At 43.2% G+C, this 16,172-nt stretch overlaps 1 pseudogene; it reads left to right on the top strand.

Moving 5' to 3' along the window:
* Positions 1-1,513: 1,513 nt before the first annotated feature.
* LOC132529935 (small ribosomal subunit protein eS10-like) overlaps positions 1,514-16,172 on the top strand; it is a 121,082-nt pseudogene continuing 106,423 nt past the window's right edge.

The raw sequence follows: 16,172 nt of genomic DNA on the forward strand, positions 1-16,172 counted from the left end.
GCAGGACACTTGAGAGAGAGCAAAGTATTTGTTGCAGCCTCGGTGCAGGAGGTACGATGTCCCTCCGTGTGGTGGCGGGGGAGTGAGGAGGTGAGCTGTAGCCAGGATGTGAAAGGCCTGGAGTTGATCACATGGTAACTGGACAAGTGATGACATAGATTATTTTTAAAAGAAAGATAAAACTCTATAGTATTGTGGAAGATAGATTAGAATGGAAAAGAACTTAGCAGGTAGTTAAAATATCAATTTGGTGCTTGGGAGAAAGCTCAAGGCTGGAAGCCATGGATGTGGCTGAGAAAAAGGTGTCTGTCACTTCCTGAGTGTTCATCACACACCAAGCACTACACTTTACATGGATTATCTCATTTGAAGCTGACAGCAGGGAGTTCCCTGGTCGTCCAGTATTAGGACTCGGTGCTTTCACTGCCGTGGGCCTGGGTTCGATCCCTGCTCGGGGAACTAAGATCCCACCAGCCACCAAAAAAAAAAAAGCTGACAGCAAATTTTATTTAGAAGATACTATTGTTATTATTGTTTTTCAGAAGAATAATCTGAGTTTAAAGAGATTTAGAGTGATTTGCTTAAATTCACATAATTGATAAGTAGACTAGAACTCAAGTGGCTCAAGTGGTCTGACCCCAGTCCCCTGCTCTTTGCCTTGGAGATATCCATGTTTAAGGGGCAAGCAAAAGTGGGGTCTGGGCGGGAAATAGTCTTAATTTTTAAAATTTATTTTATTTAAAATTTTTTTTATTGGAGTATAGTTGATTTATAATATTGTGTTAGTTTCAGGTATATAGCAAAATTAATCTGTTATACATATACATATATCCACTCCTTTTAGATTCTTTTCCCATATAGGTCATTACAGAGTATTGAGTAGAGTTTTCCCTGTGCTATACAGTAGGGCCTTATTAGTTATCTATTTTATATATAGTAGTATGTATATGTCAATCCAAGTCTCCCAATTTATCCCTCCCCCCCTTGTCCCCCCTGGTGACCATAAGTTTGTTTTCTACATCTGTGACTCTAAGGAAATAGTTTTTAAAATATTTGACAGCGAACCATGAAAGTAGATGATGGACATTGAAGGCTCAAAAGCATTCAAAAAGAGGCCAATGAAGATGCGCTCTAAATCGAAGCCCAGATCAGATAAGAAGGCCATGGATGTACATCCTGAGGGCAGACTAGGTGAACAGCAGGGCCAGAGGCTGACTGTAAATGCTGAGGAGCAAATGAGGCAGCGGTTTGATGTAAAAGCCGTGCAGCAGGTCAGTTGCCACCGGAGGAAGAAGCTGTGGGGGCTGGCCACCTACACAAGTATACAGGTGACATCACCTTGACCAACTTATCTCCAGTCCTCAGTCTGGCAGGCTCAGAAGCAGAGTTTGCCAACACAGGGCTCCAAGTCCGTGAGAGCTTATTTTGAAAACCGAATGTTGATTGATTAATTGGTACTGAGTAATAGACTACTGAGAAATCCAGATGTTCACAGTTTACAGATGAGAGCGCTATGGCTTGCTGGCAAAGCCTAATTATAATCAAAATGTTACCAGGAAGCGTGAACGCAGAGTGAGAGGACTCATCTAGGTAATATGACTGGTGTCCTCAATCTGTCATACCTAGTGCATCCGTCTCCACCAGGGATGTACCAACAGGTGCTCGTGTTTACTGGTTGTGGTTCTTGTCTCCTTTGAGCAGCAGTAGAATCATACTGACAGATTTTATTTCTCTGGATTTTTCTCTTAGAGAAACCATCCCATTTCTTTGGCTTCAGTGTTTCCCAAACATGATCCTTCTCATACTATTTTCAAAATATTTGCCATATCCATGTGCCTCCAGTGTGTACTATCTTTAGCTTAATTTTAAAAAATTAACTTACTTAAAAATTAAGAAAAAAGATTTATTTTAAAAGAAAATGTTATGTTATGAGCATAAATGGAAAGCCAGTATCCCTTGCCACAAATAGAAGGCAACTGTAAAGCTAAAGACGTAGCTTTGACAAAAAAATTGATTATCTGTTATTCCCCCCAAATCTTGAATACTAGCAATGATATGCTTACTAACCTCTGGGAAGCACTTTTCTCAAAGACCATAATGCAGTTGCTAGATGTGTGCTTTCTCAGTGACATTCTCAATGACTGGAGTGGCTCCACACTGTCCCCTGGGCAGGGGCAGATCTGCTGTGAAACTTATAAGATTTGAGCTTCAAGATCCATTACTTTTACCTGTCCCTTCCAAGGCCTTGTATGTTTGTACCTAATTTTGTGTTCTTTTTGCAAGGACAACCCCACTACTATCCTGTATAAGGTTTAGGCCCCAAACCTATATCCTCTCCTACTTTTGGATCATTCTAGAGGAGGCTGAGTTCACCTCATTTCATACTGAAGGAGTAAGCTTTTTTCAGGCTCGGTGATGTTCTGCAGTTTATCCCTGTACCAACTTTGTAGGGAAAGAGAGATTTGACGCGTCTCTTGAGGGTAGGCGAGTGTGAAGGGAAGGATGATGTTTAGACTAGAAAAATGTGAATGTGTTTATGAAGAAGAAGAGTGATTGGAGGAAGACTAAGTTTGTCTAACAGAGGAGGAAATTGATGGAGAGGGGATTTAGCACACAGGAGAGGGCTTGGCCTTTGAAAGAAGAAGGACCCCTTTCCCTCTAACCAAAAGAGGTGAGAAGAGATGCATTTTCGGTGGATCAGCAAAAGCAGGAGGCTCTGACTTGTGTGGCCTCTATTTGCTCTTTGGATTCTGAGAACACATCCCATGCCAAGGGTGAGGGATGTGGAGATTGTGTGGGAGGTTTGAGGAGAAGTCTGTTTTGGAATTTTCAACATGGAGCCTGTGAGAGGGAGCTCACCAGAGGCAAGAGAAAGCCCTGTGGAGCATCTTGGATGGACCAGCTTGTAGGGACACCAGGCAGTGTAGCGATAGGATTCTTTCCCACATGACTCTGAAACCCTCATGGTCGGATTCTGCCAGGGCCTGGGTCACTAAGGAAGGATGGAAAAGATGCCAAAGAGGCACAGGAAATGGATCTCGATAAACATGTCACGGAAGAGATTAACTAGAGATTGGGTTGTTTACAGATCAGAATCTGGGGACTCAGGTCTTAGTGAAGTCAAAGAGCACGTCTAGAGGGAAGAAGTGGAGACCTTGGTCTGAGTAGAATTTGTTTCTTTTTTTAAAAAAATATTTATTTTATTTATTTATTTTTGGCTGCGTTGGGTCTTTGTTGCTGCGCGCAGGCTTTCTCTAGTTGCGGCGAGTGGGGGCTACTCTTTGTTGCGGTGCGCGGTCTTCTCATTGCAGTGGCTTCTCTTGTTGCAGAGCACAGGCTCTAGGCATGTGGGCTTTAGTAGTTGTGGCTCACAGGCTCTAGAGTGCAGGCTCAGTAATTGTGGCGCACGGGCTTAGTTGCTCCGCGGCATGTGGGATCGTCCCGGACCAGGGATCGAACCCATGTCCCCTGCATTGGCAGGCGGATTCTCAACTGCTGCGCCACCAGGGAAGCCCCTGAGTAGGATTTCTGAAGTGCTTGAGGAGGTACAAATACGAGTGATGACAAGGTCCAGGGTTGCCAAAAAAAAGAGACCTAGAGGGATAAGGTGAAGGGCACAAAGAGATCGAGGAACCAAGAGATCAAGGCTAGACATCATTGAGGATGATGGGAGGGTTGAAGACAGAGATCTCTGCATTAGAGGAGCTGATATAAGGGGACTAGGGGAATGCCTGGGCTTTCTGGGGGTGGGAAATATAGGGGTGGAGAGAAGGGGAATAACATGTCCGTGTCCTCATCCCAGAACCTATAAATCTGTTACCTTACATAGCAAAAGGGATTTTGCAGATGTGATTAAGTTAAGGATTTTGAGATGGGGAGAGCATCGTGAATTATCCAGATAGGATCAGTGTAATTGCAAGTGTCCTTAAAAGAGAAAAAGGAGGCTGGGGTCAGCAGAAGAGATGTGAAGACTGTGGAAGCAGAGGTTTGAGTGATGCGATTGCCAGCTTTGAAGATGGAGGAAGGGGTCACAAACCAAGAAATGCAAGCAGCCAATAGAAGGTGGAAAAGGCAAGGGAATAGATTCTCTCCTGGAGCCTCCAGAGGGAATGCAGACCTGCTGACACCTTGATTCAGCCCGGTGAAATCCATTTTGGAGTTCTGTTTATGCTAAGACAATAAATTTGTGATGTTTTATGCCCCTTAGTTTGTGGTAGTTTGTTACAGCAGTCATAGGAAACCAATAGAGCTGGGAAGTTGATGGATATGAATTTTTTCAAAGGGAAGGCTTTTGAAAAAATGTGCAAGAGCAATGTGGCAGAAGCCTAAAGCCAGGAGAAACTACCTCTGGCCATCAGATAGAGCATGTGTGCACAGATGAGCTATCTCCACTTGCGAGGGCTGCAAGACACAAGAGTCCTCCAGGGAAATCCAAGTTTTCAGTTGCAGCCAGGAAGGAGAGGAGGTAGTGAGTGAAAAGGTTAACAGTGTAGAGGATTATTTTAAGTTTTGGCAATAGATCAAGACTTTCAAAGTGTACAATGTAAATAGTTAGAGGTCAGGTCCTGGGAGAAGACTGAACTGAATAGGAATAAAAATGCTTAACAGGATCTGTGGCCTCCATGGGTAGCACGCTGTGCACATACCACGGGCCATTGCTGAGAATCACAGGGAAGAGGAAGGCAGGGCCTTGAGTGAGGGCTAGGAAGGCCAGAGAGGGAACTTTGTTCAGCAGTTTTAATTAAAAGCTTTTTGACTCCCCCTTCAACTTAGCTGGCCAGTTTTCGCACAGACTGCCTGCCTCTGGTGGTCTTAGTCATTCCAAAATTAAACGTTTGCTTTTTGAAAAATTATTTATTTTGGCTGCTTTGTGTCTTTGTTGCTGCGCGCCGGCTTTCTCTAGTTGCGGCGAGCGGGGGCTACTCTTCATTGCGATGCGAGGGCATCTCATTGCGGTGGCTTCTCTTGTTGTGGAGCATGGGCTCTAGGCACATGGGCTTCAGTAGCTGTGGCACGTGGGCTCAGTAGTTGTGGCTTGCGGGCCCTAGAGCACAGGCTCAGTAGTTGTGGCACACGGGCTTAGTTGCTCCGCGGCATGTGGGATCTTCCCAGACCAGGGCTTGAAGCTGTGTCCCCAGCATTGGCAGGCGGATTCTTAACCACTGTGCCACGAGGGAAGCCCTAAACATTTGCTTTTTAAAGAACTGGGACCAACTTTGTGCGGACCACATCACGTGCAATGCCAAGTCATCAATAACTGTCATAAACATGTCAAAATAAACTCGTTTCTTCACAAGCTATAATAAAAATTTGTTTCTGATTTTGAGAGTCTTACCCATATTAGGCTCGTAAGTGCTCATTGGATTTAATTGAATTAAGATAAGTCATAAAGTGCTAGAAATCTTGGATTTGCTCCATGTGAGAGCTAAATCAGAGAATCATGAAGGAGCTATGTGGAAGGGACCTTCTATGCAAATGTCAGATTTATGACCTCAAACCCTTTAGCCCTGTTAGCTGGGCTCAACCACATGTGGGTCAAGGCTGTCCTTCTATACCTCTGGCAAAGACCTAGAACAAAAGCATGTTTAGTTTCTTTCCACTAGGCCTACCCCCTGCATACTGACTTTTAGATATTACCACATCCATCAGGAGGGGAGGCCGGAAGGGCACCCCCAAAGGAAAGAACAAAGGAAAGAGAACATTTCTCTAGGGGAACTGGAGCAGAGCTGGCCTTGGCCACCCACCCTCTGGTCCTCACCAGGATGGGCATCCCTCCCAAGCAAATGGTCGCTCCCAAGTCTCTTTTACCACACCAGCAGCAAAGATAAGAAGAGTCCAAGAGAGACAACAATAAAAAGAGATAGAAATCCAAGAGACCAGCCAGTGGCAAGGCAGAGTTTTTTGTTTTGTTTTCCATATCCTTTTCCATTATGGTTTATTACAAGATATTGAATATAGTTCCCTGTGCTACACAGTAGAACCTTGTTGTTTATAGATATAGTAGTTTGTCTCTGCTGATCCCAAACTCCTAATTTATCTCTCCCCCACCCCCTTTTCCCTTTCGTAACCATAAGTTTGTTTTCTGTGAGTCTGTTTCTGTTTTGTAAATAAGTTCACTTATATCATATTTTAGATTTCACATATAAGTGATATCACATGATATTTGTCTTTGTCTGACTTACTTAGTTTGATAATCTTTAGGTCCATCCATGTTGCTGCAAAATATTTATCTATTTGGCTGCGTTGGGTCTTAGCTGTGGTGTGCAGGCTCCTCTCTAGTTGTGGCATGCGGGCTTCTTTCTAGTTGTGGTGCGCGGGCTTAGTTGCCCCACAACATGTGGGATCTTAGTTCCCTGACCAGGGATCGAACTCACGTTCCCTGCATTGGAAGGCGGATTCTCAACCACTGGACCATGAGGGAAGTCCCTATATTGCATCTTCTTTATCCATTCATCTGTTGATGGACATTTGGGTTGCTTCCCAAATGTAAATAGTGCTGCTATGACCATTGCAGTGCATGTATCTTTTCTAATTAGAATTTTCTCTGGATGTATGCCCAGGGATTGCTGGATCGTATGGTAGCTGTATTTTTAGTTTTTTAAGGAACCTCCATACTGTTTTCCACAGTGGCTGTACCAATTTACATTCCCACCAACAGAGTAGGAGGGTTCCCTTTTCTTCACACCCTCTGTAGCATTTATTATTTGTAGACTTTAAAAAATATTTATTTATTTATTTGGCTGTGCTGGGTCTCAGTTGTGGCATGCAGGATCTTCGTTGCCGTGTGCGGGATCTTTGTTGTGGCATGCGGGATTTTTAGTTGTGCCATGCAGGATCTTTAGTTGTGGCATGCGGGATCTAATTCCCTGACCAGGGATCGAACCTGGGCCCCCTGCATTGGGAGCGCAGAGTCTTAACCACTGGACTACCAGTGAAGTCCCATCCCTAGACTTTTTAATGATGGGGCAAGGCAGAGTTTTTAACCTTTGTTGATTATATCAAAAGTTCCACCCCTTCGCACCATGGCCCAATTATGTCCTTGACTTTCACCCACAGAAAACTCTCTACCCTCATTGGGGTGGGTAAGAAGGTGGGGAACATTGAGTTTCTCCCTACAAACCAGCAAATACCATTCCCTTTCATACTCCAAGCTCTTAAATTAAAAGTTATTGATATCTATGTGTGTTGTGTATACTTTCATCCGTTTGTTCCTTCTTGTGTAAAAAGCTAATTACTTCTTTAATTAAGCACTCTTCACTCTTGTTAGAGGTGTTACCATATTCAAGAACATTTTCTGCTCTTGGCTTCCCAGTGGACCAAGTCATGCATTTTCAGGAACCAGCTGGTATTGTTTATTTCTACAGTGTGTATCAGGTGCGAGAACGATAATTTACTGCCTCTCAAATACCTATTTCTCCCCCTCCAAATGGGTGCACCTGCATCAGAACCCGGGGTGTCTGCACTCAATTATCACTAAAGACTGATCTCAGCTAGCTAACAAGTCTCCAAAGCCAGACACAGAGCCAGCTGTCTTGGAAATGCTTGTCTGTGCATCCTGAGAGGTGTGCAGGCAGATGTGGGTGAGGACCCACCACATCTATAGATGTGCTATAGAAATGTGCTATAGAAATGTGCTATAGAAATAGGATTGAGACACACAGAGTCTCTGCAGTCTGCCTGCTGGCTCACCATGATGCTCAGTCTCATAGTAATAGTTATCCTCAGTGCAGGAAAAGCAAAAGGGTTATTCTGAATTATCTGACCACTTATCCTTTCATAAATATTGAGCTGGGTATTCTCAGGGCTGGTCCTTATCTTTCTGAGACCAGAATCTGCAACAGGGCATGCAATATACAGATACATGCAATCTGTATACAATACAGATACAATACAACTATACAGCATGCAACCTGTATAGTTACACAGGATCCTTCATTTAGAAAGGCCCTGTATTGGTTTAATGCTCTGTTGCTGCTGTCTTGAAATTCTTAACAACTTTTAAATAAGGAACTCAGCATTTTTATTTTGCACTGAGCTCTGCAAATTATGTAGCCTATCCTGGTCTCCAATACGGTTTCTTTGGTTGAAAATTTCTAGTTTCAGGCTCACTTCTCTAATCGTCTGAAACCCTATTCTGTGTGATTTTATTTATTGTGTCTCTATCCAGATTTCAGACTGCAGGTTTCCCAAGGGCATGGACTTTCTTATATCGTTTCCTCCAGGGCTTAGAAGAGGGGCTGACATATCATAAGTAGTCAGACAGTGTTTGTTGAATGACTGAATGCTTGAAAGAGGCCTCAGGGATATTCCCATAGCCAAGGTAACAAGCAGACTATTGGGATAGTGTCACATTTGGTAGCAAGTTCACCATAAAATGGTCATTAATTCTGGACACTCCTTCCCTCCTTCCCCCTGAGCCACTTTTCTGTGTCTGAGTTGTAAGCTGCTTTAATGCTTGATTGCCCACACTGATTCTTTCCTCACCTGATTTCTGATTCCATAAGCTGAGCAGGGAACCTTGTAATGACCCAGACAACCATGTTAATGGGCAAGCTGAGTTGCCGTAGTCTGGGTTCAGGGGGACAGAGTTTTGAGCTGGGGTGTGGGCACACCTTCACCCTGGCCAACTGAGCTGTGGGTCTTAGAGAAGTAAATGTGAGAGCAAACACTGTGACTTCTGAGATGGTTCTATAAAGAGGTGCCACCCTGTCCACTCATGGCAGTTGGACCATGAACGTGAGCACCAGCAGCCCCATAAGAGCTACATCTGTGTTGTGGGTCATTGTGGAGGTACTTCCCTTGGAATATTTAAGGTGCCCGGCCCAACAATTTTTACTTCATTTTAGACAAATTCGAGGAGAACAATTTAAAAATATTTTTTTAATTAATTATTTTATTTTTAGCTGTGTTGGGTCTTCATTGCTGCGTGCAGGCTTTCTTTAGTTGCGGCAAGTGAGGGCTACTCTTTGTCGCGGTGTGTGGGCTTCTCATTGCGGTGGCTTCCCTTGTTGCGGAGCAGGGGCTCTAGGCTCACAGGCTTCAGTAGTTGTGGCACATGGGCTCAGTAGCTGTGGCTCACGGGCTCTAGAGCGCAGGCTCAGTAGTTGTGGCGCACAGGTTTAGTTGCTCCACAGCATGTGGGATCTTCCCGGACCAGGGCTCGAACCCGTGTCCTCTGCATTGGCAGGAGGATTCTTAACCACTGCACCGCCAAGGGAAGCCCTAGAGGAGAACAATTTAAAGCAAACGCCTATGTCTGGGGACCACAAATAGGATTCATTTCCAAAGACAGCCTGGAACACTGTACTGAATAGAGTTTTAAGACAGAAAAAAGTGTAGGGATGAATTAGGAATGCCTGCATGGACACTTACGCTTGCATTTATTGAGAGTCTAGCATAGTACTGGATACACGGTAAATGCTCTATTTGCATTTATTGACTGAATAAATAAATCAATGAAGATTTGCCATTGAAGAGGGGCTTCAGAACATGTCACCCAAAATATGCCCGTTGGCATATTGATGACTATTCTGAGCCGAAGGCATCTGAGAAACAGCAGATGCAGGAAGGCCTCTATGACCTCCTCCTTTCTACCTAAAAGCCGGTCATAAAATTTCCCATGAGAAAGATGCCCTCCATGCACCAGGAAGAGAAGAACACTCTTATCACCAGAGACTGGGAGTCAGTGCCTAAAAGGACCTGTACAAACAAACCTACTAAAATAACCCTGATCTTCCATTAGTTTCCCCCATATGTTTCCTAGTCACTGTCTCACAATTTACTGCCTCCCAGCTCAAGCCCCTTTGTCTTGTCAAATTCTCAAAATTTATAGTTCTTCACATAAAATGGTATACAAGCTTTTTGGCCTAATGAGATTTTGGCCTTCTTCGTGTCTTTATTTTTGTTCTGAAGACGACTGCATACACGTAAAAATGTTCAACAAAATGTGTACGCTTTTCTCCTGTTAATCTGTCTTATGTTGGTTTAATTCTTAGTCCCTGCTACAAAACCTAAGAGGGTAGAAGGACGTTTTTCCTGCCTTTACACTGTCAATGCTCCGAGTATGTCCTCGGAAATAACTACGTAATTTTAACGAGTTCTTCAGCCTAAGCTTCAGTATCCTTAGCTGTGAAAAAGACTTGAAATATCTTCTAGTCCTATTATTCTGTAATATCCTGTGATCATACCAATCTCTTTGTAAAATGAAGACAGCTTGTGTTAAACAATGTCCCCCTCCAACTCCATTTGGTCTGTGTATGCTTAAGGCTCCTATTTCTTTAAAGGCCTGCTGTGGGAGCCTGTCTTAATTTCTTTTTTCTCTCTTTCTTTTCTTTTTTTAGTTTTTTTTTAAAAAAACATTTATTATAGAAAATTTCATATATATATACATATATATGTATATATATACATACATATATGTGTGTGTGTGTATATATATATACATACACAAGTAAAAAGAATAGAATAATTAACCTCCATGTACCCATCTTTCAACTTCAACAATTATCTGCTCATGGACAAGCTTGTTTCATTTTTACTTCCATTGCCACCCTCTCCCACAAACTGGATTGCTTAAAAGCAAACTCTAGATAGCAAATCATTTAATACATTCAAATTTCAGTACAATGCTTCAAAAGATAAGGATTCCTTTTTAAAAATATAATCGCAATTTTTTTCTGCCTTAATTTCCAGTGCAGCAAAATATAGAGTATATTTGTCATAGAATTGTCAGAATACATTTCTTTTGAATCTGGATTGTAGCAAGTCTCGACTGTGGCTAATGCTGAGAGATGGGGATTTTAAGAATTACATCTTGAAGTGACCACTGTGACTTACAACCCAAACTCACAAGCTTGTTTCTTTAATGTTTTGTAAATCTAAGAGATGTATGTCCTCTCCAGAGATTTGGTACTCTTCATGGTAAAAACTGGAACAGAGACATTTGCTTTTGACTATGGCTTCTATAGAGGGGGCTAAACCAAGAATATAATTAATTGCTTACTATATTTTTCTCTTTCGTCTTCCCAGCACCTCCCCTCAACTCATATCCAAACAATATCCTCCCTCCTAACTTCAAAAGAGCCTGCCCAGGGAACTTCTTTAGAAGATGACCCACAAAGTCAGATAACCAGAGAGGGTATCTGGGGGGAACGGGGATATGATGGATTTGCCATTATTTTGTTTGTTTATTTTGAATCATTAAGGAATCAGGAAGTCGCAAGGATTCTATTATGGAGCTGGACCTCCTGCATCAGAGGAACCGCCTAGCTTAATTTATGGAAAGCATCAGACATCAGGAAAGCTTATTGACCACACAGTCATTCACATGTGGAACTGACAACTGCCCTTATGGGGAAGCTTCCAGAACCCTGGGAATCCCTCCTGATCCACATGGTTTCTCCTTTAACCTACTCTGATCTCTGAACAGCTTCATTAGAGATTCATTCTTTGGAGTTAAGGTCTTGTCCCCTAATGAAAATAAAATGCTCATGGGAGAGAGAACACATTGAATGACAGTCAGCCATCATTTTTTTAAGTTTATTTTTATTGCAAAAGCAATATGCTTTTGTTGTTAAAAAACAAAACAAAACAGTGCAGAGAAGGCTAAGCATCCCTTGATCAGGACCACAGTGTTGCACAAATTGACACTGACTTTTTAAAAATTTTTTATTGGGGTATAGTTGATTTACAATGTTGTGTTAGTTGCAAGTGTACACCGAAGTGAATCTGTTATACATATAGCCACTCTTTTTTAGATTCTTTTCCCATAGAGGCCATTACAGAGTATTGAGTAGCGTTCCCTGTGCTATACAATGATATACACACTGACTTTTCACACATGGGTTATGCAGCGTTATTTATTTATTTATTTTATTTTTGGCTGTGTTGGGTCTTCCTTGCTGTGCGGGGGCTTTCTCTAGTTGTGGCGAGCAGGGGCTACTCTTTGTTGCGGTGCGCGGGCTTCTCCTTGAGGTGGCTTCTCTTGTTGTGGAGCACAGGCTCTAGGCACACAGTCTTCAGTAGTTGCGGCAACGGGCTCAGTAGTTGTGGTGTGCGGGCTCTAGAGCACAGGCTCAGTAGTTGTGGTGCACGGGCTTAGTTGCTCCACGACATGTGGAATCTTCCCGGACCAGGGCTCGAACCCATGTCTCCTGCATTGGCAGGCGGATTCTCAACCACTGCACCACCAGAGAAGACCCAGTTATGCAGGGAAGCCCCTGAGATCCTGCCCCTCTGGGACCACCCACTCCTTTATCCCAACTCTATCCTCCTGCTAGAGGGAAACATTTCTATTAGCTCAGTAGAAATCCTCTAGACCTTTTTCTGTGCATTTGCATATGAGGATATGTACCCACAGAACACAAGGAACTATTTTGTGTTGTGTTCCTTGTTATTTAAATGATAAGGTAATGAATATATCATTCGGAGACGTACTTTTTAAAACTTTACTTGGAGATCTTCCCATATCAGTGTAGATATTTTTATATATGAAAACATTCAACCAATTTCACACATGGTTGAAAAGATCAAATAACACAGAAGACATAAAAGCAGCTTTCGTCCTTCTTAATACTCCTTTCTCTTGGTCCCATGTCTTGAAAACCACTTGGAAAACTTGCTCTTTAAATTCTCCTAACAGTTACTTTTATTTCTGTAAAAAAATATTTCTTGATTTAACAACTTGTAACATTGTGCGTTAACTTCCTGTTATGATGGGTGAGGATTTAACTTCTTCTCACTACCCTGCGTACCTGCTTCCCCTCCAGACACAGCTATAGTACCACTACCTCCACTGCTCACACCTGTACCTTCAAACCACCAACTCAACCTACACTCTTTTTTCCGTCAACGTAGACTGTGCCTCTCAAATTTCTGTTTTGAAAGACAGTGATAAGGTAATTGAGCATGTCCCCTCTTCCACAGCAGACCTCCATCAAATTTTTTCTTGCCGAGACTGATATCGTTACATTTTATTGTGTCACCATAATCAATTTTCCATGATTGATCTATGGGTTGGTTTTAAGCTGAAAAACAACAAACAGCATGTGCATTATAAAACCCAGGGAAGTAGTGCTCCTGGCCTAACTCAGCAGTGCTGCCCATTGTACTTCTGTTCTTGAGATCTGTGGTCAGAGCTCCTGTACATTCAGGAGACACTCAGGAGCTTCAATTAGAAATGAATTCTCTTGGGGCTTCCCTGGTGGCGTAGTGGTTAAGAATCTGCCTGCCAATGCAGGGGACATGGGTTCAAGCCCTGGTCTGGGAGGATCCCACATGCCACGAAACAACTAGGCCCGTGCGCTACAACTACTGAGCCTGCGCTCTAGAGCATGTGAGCCACAACTACTGAGCCCGTGTGTCACAACTACTGAAGCCTGAGTGCCTAGAGCCCATGCTCTGCAACAAGAGAAGCCACTGCAAGGAGAAGCCCCCACTCGCTGCAACTAGAGAAAGCCTGCGTGCAGCAACAAACACCCAATGCAGCCAAAAATGAATAAATAAATAAATAAAAAGAAATAGAAATGAATTCTCCGCCTCCTCCTCCTTTAGACTCACCTTTTATACTCACATTTTCCTCTTCCACTGTCTGTCTTTTATTCACACTTCCTGTTTTAGGCCCCTGTCCTCTGTCCCACTCTTCTTTTCCTTTGCTTCACCCAGCTGGGAGCCTCTTCTGGATTCAGGCAGGCTGTATTAGTTTTGGCTTCCTTTGCTCTGTATCAACAGTCCTCTCTCCACTCTCTGTTTTCTAGAAATAGTTTTGAAGACTCTCCTATTCTCTCTGTTGTGGATTTATATGCTTTTGTTTATTCCTTTGCTGCCATTTTAATGGTATGTTAGGTGAGAAAGAAGATAAATACTTGTGCTTAATCTACCATCTTGAACCCAGATGTTCATATCTTACAGTAAACTGTTTGATCTCCTTTTCCAAAAGGAAAACAATCTGAGAGAGGATTTTTGAATGTAGAAGACAAAAAATAATAACTAAATGCAAATAATATTTTCCAAATTCTCTTCACTTTGCTATGCATACGACACTATTGACCACTCCCTTTTTTGAAACCCTCTCCTCCCTTAACATTTGAGATCCTGTCCTTTTTGCTTTCTTCTCAACCTAAAACACTCTTTCACCAGCTCCTTTTTCTTTACTTGTCTCTTTAAAGATTCATCCTCTTTCTTCTCTCTCACTTTCTTGTTATAATACCCACAAGCCAAAGACTCTCCAAATCTTGATCTCCAGTGCCAACCTCTTCCCTGATCTCCAGACCTTCATTTCAGGCTGCCAGAAGAACATATTTGCCTGAATGTTCCACAGGCATTGAAGACTCTACATGCTAAAAACTGGGTTTAGTATCTTTCCATCACATCTTCTCTTCTGTGTGCTTATCTTGGTTAACAGAACTACCATCCAATGAGTCCCTGAAGCTAGAAATTTTGACTCTGTGGCAGACACTGGCCACAAACTTATTTCTCACTTTTCCATAGCACTGCTAAACTATGTTCCCCAGGTTCAATGCTATGAGGTATGGTCAATGGAATGTGGTAGGAAGTGATGGGTAAGCTCCAGGCCTAGCCCAAATGAAGTCTTTCTTGAGATCTTCCACTGTCTCCTTCTATGCCTCTTTGCTGGCTAGATGTTGTCACGGCTGGTTTTTTCCTCTGTGCATTCTGGAAAGGGCAATATCTCATTCTCCTTGACTCAGGAAGGTAAGTCACAGCTTCTGGAGGGATCGTTACTGAGAATGCGGTGTGACGGATAATTACATGTGTTGATTTCACTAGGCTATGATACCTAGTCGTTTAGTCAAATATTAGTCTATGTGTTGCTGTGAAGATATTTTGTAGATGTGATTAACATTTAACAATGAGTAGACTTTAAGTAAAGCAGATTACCCTCCATAATGTGGATGGGCCTCATGTGATCCGTTGAACACCTTAAGAGCAAAGGCTGAGGTTTACTGAAGAAGAAATGGTGCCTCAGGCAGCATAGATGCCTTGCCTGAGTTCCCAGCCTGCTCGTCTGCCTGACACACTTTGGACTTGTCAGCCTCACAACTGCATGAACGGATTCTTTAAAATAAACTTTTCTCAATCTCCCTATTTTCCTGTGTATCTATCTAGCTATTGATCCTATTGGTTTCCTTTCTCTGGTGAACACTAACTAGTACACCAAAGAGCAAGCCAGTTCCTTCCCATAGGATTCTTTTAACATTCCTATCACCATGTCAGTCTGGGACTGGGTGTAAGCTGTGTCTGTACACACACCAGATACTGCCCAAGGAGAGAGATAAGCCACAAAGCTTTTTAAAGAAGTGAACCATAATGGCCCCTTCCCTACCCCATATTCTGAGGACAGGACTCTGGAAAAATGTGCATCCGGAAGTTTGAAATATCTTCTCAAAAAGATCCCGTTTCTCAAGCCCTCTCTCATCCCATATGTGTGCAAGAACCCAGAATGAGGATTGAGCTGGAGAACAGCAGGGATCCTCATGTAACTTGTAGAAGGCACTTTTGTCCTGACTAGGGCCCATGATATGATATATGGCTCTTCCTGAGAAGGAGTCAAGGAAGGAAGGAAAGGAAGGAAAGAAAAACACTAAAAATGTCGCCTGAGGCAGGGGTCCCCAACCTCTAGGCCACAGACTGTTACCGGGCCTGGACCGTACTACGAAGAAAGCAAAATTAAAAGTAGTTTTCAGGACTTCCCTGGTGGCACAGTGGTTAAGAATCTGCCTGCCAATGCAGAGGACATGGGTTTGAGCCCTGATCCGGGAAGATCCCACATGCCGCGGAGCAACTAAGCCCGTGCGCCACAACTACTGAGCCTGTGCTCTAGAGCCCATGCTCCTCAACAAGGGATGCCACCACAATGAGAAACTTGCTCACCACAATGAAGAGTAGCCCCTGCTCGACGCAACTAGAGAACGCCTGCATGCAGCAATGGAGACCCAATGCAGCCAAAAATAAATAAATAAGTTTATTAAAAATAAATAAAGAAAAAATTTTAAATAGGGCTTCCCTGGTGGTGCAGTGGTTGAGAGTCCACCTGCCAATGCAGGGGACACGGGTTTGTGCCCCGGTCCAGGAAGATCCCACATGCCATGGTGCGGCTGGGCCCGTGAGCCATGGCCGCTGAGCCTGCGTGTCTGGAGCCTGTGCTCCGCAACGGG

Source organism: Lagenorhynchus albirostris, chromosome 11 (genome assembly GCF_949774975.1).
Source record: "Lagenorhynchus albirostris chromosome 11, mLagAlb1.1, whole genome shotgun sequence".
NCBI lineage: Eukaryota > Metazoa > Chordata > Mammalia > Artiodactyla > Delphinidae > Lagenorhynchus > Lagenorhynchus albirostris.